Source organism: Equus przewalskii, chromosome 19 (genome assembly GCF_037783145.1).
Source record: "Equus przewalskii isolate Varuska chromosome 19, EquPr2, whole genome shotgun sequence".
Taxonomy (NCBI): Eukaryota; Metazoa; Chordata; class Mammalia; order Perissodactyla; family Equidae; genus Equus; species Equus przewalskii.
This window is the reverse complement of record NC_091849.1, coordinates 22,972,407-22,978,324: the sequence shown is the minus strand read 5'-3', so window position 1 is coordinate 22,978,324 and position 5,918 is coordinate 22,972,407. Positions and strand designations below refer to the sequence as shown.

Genomic DNA, 5,918 nt, shown 5'->3' with positions numbered 1-5,918 from the left:
TCCTGGCCTGGCGGCAGGGTTGGCTTCTGGCAAATGGCACAAACCACAAACTTTTTACATGGAAAGCATTGTGCTTGGGACTACTCCCCTCAGAAAGGTCTATGGGGCTGCTTTCCTCAGTCTGTAGGACTACATTCCTCAAAAAGGTCTGTGGGACTATTCTTCTCAGAAAGGTCTATGGGCTTGCCAAGAGCATAGAGCTCAAAGGAATGCTTTCAAGCATAGCAGAAATGGTTTCAAATAGCTACTGTGGAGAGGGAGAAAGAACCGAAAGGAAATACAGGATTAAGAACCCAGTGGAGGTTGGGGACTGCAAGTTCCTTTGCTAAAGCTTAGAGTAGTTTTTTCTATTATGACTTCAGTGGGGCGGGAAGGCAGACTGTTACTGTTCTCTAAATCAAAGGTTGGGAAGCTTTTTTCTGTAAAGGACCAGATAGTTAATATTTTAGGCTCTCTCTATTGCATACTCTTTGTTTGTTTTTACAACCCTTAAAGAATATAAAAGCCACTCTTTTCTCAAGCAAGACAAAAACAGGCCATGAGCCAAATTTGGTCTGAGGACCGTATTTTGCTGACATTTACTCTAGATAGTTGACATATTCTTAAAATAGAGAGAAATCACAAGGAATCAATCTACTAGAGATAAAGTTACTTTCTACCATTCCAAGAAAGGGTATTTTCTTGCAAGAACCTTGATAAATAATTTTGAAATGGGTGTGTGAAAGGATAATTTTCTTCCTACCTGAGTGAAAAAGAAAAGGGTGTTCTAGTGGGCAAGGAAGTTACAACTAAATAGGCCTATGACAAGAGCTAAGGCAGGTAACCTCAGATGAAAGAAAAAGTAGGGACAGTTATGAGATGTCTTATTTATGTTATAGATTTGCTCAATGCAACTTTATCTCTTCGGGGAATTTATGGGTTAGATATAAAGTAGATTTTTGGAAAAATAGATTGAAAAAAATTCAATGAAAAGAAGCAAAATATATCCCAAAATATATTTATTTTGGATATAAGACTCCAGACGTGCTTAAGAAAATTAGAAAAACAAGCTTCAGTCTAAATTGTGAATCATCTGTGAGAATGAAAAGAGGAGAGAGACATCTAAAGAACCAATGTGAGTACAAAGAGTTTTCTTAGAAGTTCAGAATTTTAAAAGGTTTATACAAAAGATGAAAGGGGGAGTACCTTCATCGCAATGAATGCAACATTAGCAAAAGCCTACAGACACAGTGTTGGAAAAACTAAAAGCCAGAATAAACTGAAAGTTGTATCCTCCCCCTTAGAAGCTGAAGGTTTTTGTTAGAAGTGACAGCGTTCTTCAGGCTGGATCAGGATCAGCTGCATAATTTGCAGGACCCAGTGCAAAATGAAAATGTGAGTCGCCTTGTTAAAAAAAGTATTGAAAGTTTTAAGATGGTGATAGCAGAGTGGTAAACCAAGCACAGGGTCCTTCTTTGAGCCGCTGCTCAGGTGCATGTTTGTGAAGCAGCCGCTAGACTGAGGACTCAAGACCGCCCAAACCCTGCACACACAAGATATAACAACATATAGGATACTAAACGAGGTAAGCTTCATTTTTTTTAATCTTTATTTTGAAGATCTTTATTTATTTATTTATTTATTTATTTTTTGAGGAAGATTAGCCTTGAGCTAACATCTGCTGCCAATCCTCCTCTTTTTGCTGAGGAAGACTGGCCCTGAGCTAACATCTATGCCCATCTTCCTCCACTTTCTATGTGGAACGTCTAGCACAGCATGGCTTGCCATGTCCGAACCGGGATCCGAACCAGGAACCCCAGGCCGCCCAAGCAGAACGTGCGAACTTAATGGCTGCACCACCAGGCCGGCCCCTACTCTTTATTTTTAAGTGGGTTCCTGTAACTGCCTCTGCAGGGCTCTGTGGGAAACTCGGCTATAGGAGACAATTTAGTTTGCTGACAAAAGTCTTTCTGCCAAACAGGAACTGAGAAGGCCTGAGGGTTTACGTAAATAGAGAAGAGAAAAAGGGCGAAATGGCTGATCTGCCTGGAGGGCAGCAACAACGCTGGGAGAAGCAGAAGAGAAAAACTCACCGCGGTGACCTCTTCCCCAGCAGAAGTATCCCAGTCACTATTTTTAGATTCCAATTAGGTTAGTAGTGCCTCCTCCAGGGGAGGAACAAAGATGGAGGTGAGAAAAACACTTTCTCCACCCCCTCATCCCCTCGTGAGGGAAAGGGCTCCTAAAAGTACATTTGAATTGAAAAAGAAACAGGAAAAACAGTATTCTCTGCTGCTTTGATGGAGTTATAGCATAAACACGAAGAGATAGCAAGGAAAATAACCAACTATTTTTCTTCACCTTCTTGGTAAAGCAATGTTTAGTAATCTGCAAAGTTTTAACAAAAAAATTGAAGCCCCATAGAGTGTGTAAGAGCATCAGATAATAATGCAGATGTTCTAAATGAATTTAAGTGTCTAGAGCTAAGTAAAATACATCCCTAAGATACTGTAGGAATTGGTACATGTGCTCTGAGTCATTCACTCTTTGAAAAATCTTAGGACACACGAGAAGAAACCAAAAGACTGGGGGGGGGGGGGGGGAGGAAGGGGGCGAGTCCTCAAATTTTGAAAAAAAGAAGTTTAATTCTCAAAATAGAGACTAATAAATTTTTGAAATTTAAATTGTTGGTAAAATTGTGAACAAACACCACTATACAAATAGTTTGCAAAGACTTTTGTAAGAATGAGATAATAGAAACCCTATTACGTGTTCTGTAAACAAGTCCTTTCAATCTAGTCTCTCTTAAAAAGGGGGGCTGGGGAGGGTGTTGGAGGTACAGTTATGGTGGTAAATCGATGAAATAAAACAGAAATAATTCCAGCAAAATGATGAGTAAAACCTATCATGTTGTCCTTGGGGACAAGAGGAAGAAATGGCTGCAGATGGATCAGTAGTTTGAACCATCCAAGACAGTGTTGATTGGGCCAGCCCGGTAGCACAGCTATTAAGTTCTCACATTCCTCTTCGGTGGTCCAGGGTTCGCCAGTTCGGATCTGGGGTGCAGACACGGCACCACTTCGCAAGCCATGCTGTGGTAAGCATCCCACACATAAAGTAGAGGAAGTTGGGCATGGATGTTAGCTCAGGGCCAGTCTTCCTCAAAAAAAAAAAGAAAGAAAGAAAAAAGAAAAAAAATTCAAATAGTGGAAAGAATGGCCAGATCTATCTAGAAAGATCCCAAAGGGAGGCTCGCTCACCTGCCCCAGCCCCGATTCCAGACATCTACTGGGTCAGCCCTGCCCAGTCCAGCCATAATCAAGGCAATCCTCACTTTCAACAACCATGGGAAGCATCAGCTCTTCAAGTTCTACTAACCTTACAGTGAAGACACAACAGCAGATTATCAGGGAGACTTTCCATTTGGCATTTAAGAGAGATGAAATGTTTGTAATTCCCCAGAAGGAGGATTACTAATTGGAGGATCTGACAACAAACTGACTTATAGACATTACACACCGTTATATTTTGTCTTCTGTGTGCATTCTTCAGAGAGTGAACTTGGCATTTTAAATCTAATTTGAGTATTCCTGGAACATTAGACAAGTGTTTTTTTTAAATGTTTGTGAACTGGATTTAATTTTCCATGGAGACAAGGTCCACAATATTTTCCCAGAAATGGTGATGGAAGGAATGGTATTGGAGACCAACATGAATGAGATTGTTACATAAATTGATGCACAAAATAAATCGAAGAAATCTGAGGCTGGCATAGCAGGAGCTCCAGCCTGTGTGGTATGTATCAGCTGCAAAGAATATCAACCTTCCTGCAATCCTAAGAAATATTAACCTTGGGGATATAAGTACAAAAGTGCCAAACCTGCCTTCTTTTAGATAAACCATTTAAAAGGCTACTCCCAGGTTAAATCCGGAGGGAAAAGTCATCGAAGTTTACCATGCAGTTGTTCACCCCAGAACAGCGGAAGTCTGACTTTTGCTCTTGGATTTAAGTCAAGGTCTTGTATAGAGGTGGCGTAAAATTAGTATGTGAAGTTCAATGTTGCTTTTCTTGCTCAATGTTTTTAGGGAAATTGAACAGTTAATGTGTGATTTTTTTTTCTTTTCTAAACTGCATTCCTGTGCCCACGGAAGGCATGCCTCTGTGCACTGGCTACTACAGTATTCTGAAAAGTGTTTGAGACATTTCTTTAATTATTGTTGACCTTAAACAAATAGACAGCCAGTTATTTCTCCAGCAAAAATGGGTCAAATTGGAGTCAGCAAAGAACTGGAATTCAGGGTCTGCAACTATGGCAAGCCACATAGGGAGCCCTCCTAACAAGGGGAGAGGAAGTTGGGTGGGCTATGGTAAACAGAGTTCAGAGGTGTAGTGGTTTTTCATTGGCTGAGTTGTGACAGTCTCATTGGCTGAGCTTCTTGCCAGTCAAGAAGAAGTCTTTCTTCTTCCTGTTGGGCTCTGCTGTTGAGTAGGGCATGAGAGCTTCCTCTTTGGGCCTCCTCACTCTAATTTAATGAGGTTTCTGTTTATTAATTTGATATTATGTACAACCCAAAATGTTAGTGTTTTGAATGGATTACAAGTGCAGCATTCATTAATTCTTTCTGCTATTTGTCACAATGCTTATTTAAAGAACCAACTATAGGGGCCGGCCTGGTGGCACAGCGGTTAAGTGGGCACATTCCACTTTGGCAGCCCGGGGTTCTCAGCCCAGATCCTGGGTGGACATGGCACCGCTTGGCAAGCCATGCTGTGGTAGGCATCCCACACATAAAGTAGAGGAAGATGGGCATGGATGTTAGCCCAGGGCCAGTCTTCCTCAGCAAAAAGAGGAGGATTGGCAGCAGATGTAAGCTCAGGGCTAATCTTCCTCAAAAAACAAACAAACAAAAAAGATGTTATCACTACATTTAAAGATAAAGAAAGAAAGAAAGAAAGAACCAACTATGTATTGCAAGAAAACATGATCTTTTTCTCTTAAACAAATGTCAAGATAAGTGGGAAAAAAATTCAAGTGGAACAATTTCAGTAGGCCCATACCACAATATGATCTGCATTCCATTAGGTATGACTATGAACATTTAATCATAACTTTTCAGCTGTAATTTTATGTTCACATTATATTTGGATATCTCCAAATATTTTTTAAATAAATTTTTCAGGGGCCAGCTGCATGGCCTAGTGGTGAAGTTTGGCCAACTCTGCTTTGGAGGCCCAGGTTGGCAGGTTCGGATCCCAGGTGCCGACTTACATCACTCATCAGCCACGCTGTGGCAGTGACCCACATATAAAATAGAGGAAGATTGGCACAGACGTTAGCTCAGGACTAATCTTCCTCAGCATACAAAAAGAAAGAAAGAAAGAAATTTTTCAAACAGATATGGCCTGTCCACTGATTCCTCATACTCTTTTTATTTTGAAAAATTTCAAATATACATGCAAATTGAAAGAATAGTACTATGAAAGCCTGTTTACCCTCTACCTAGATTCAATAACTGTCAACATCTTGTCACATTGTTTATCTTTTTGCGTATACTTTTTTCAGCTGAACCATTTGAAAGTCTTCATGACACGTTTGTTTCTTCTAGCTCATCTTCATCCTCCTGAGTTTTTCATTGTTCCTGCTCGGAAGGCTTCACCAACTCCTCATCCTGCTTATCCCCTGAACCTGGGCATTCTAAATATTCCAGCTCCATCCTTTATCTCAGATTAAAAACTGAAGCATTTTGCCTCGTTGAAGGAATATCAGGCATCAGTAAGAAGACAGAGAGAACCTGCTTTATGGGGGAGAGCCCATGAGAATGTCTGGCGTGTGAACTATTCCTTCCTTTTGATCTTCCGGTTATGACTTCTGGCCTTTGCATGTTTACCAGAAAGCCATACCCCAAAGCTGTTCAGAGCAAGGAATGTAGGTAAAAAA

The 5,918-nt window shown here is 40.7% G+C and overlaps 1 pseudogene; it reads left to right on the top strand.

The window, feature by feature from the left end:
* The first annotated feature begins 3,124 nt into the window (after window positions 1-3,124).
* On the top strand, window positions 3,125-4,125 carry LOC103540760 (AP-3 complex subunit sigma-1-like; annotated as a pseudogene).
* Window positions 4,126-5,918: the final 1,793 nt, after the last annotated feature.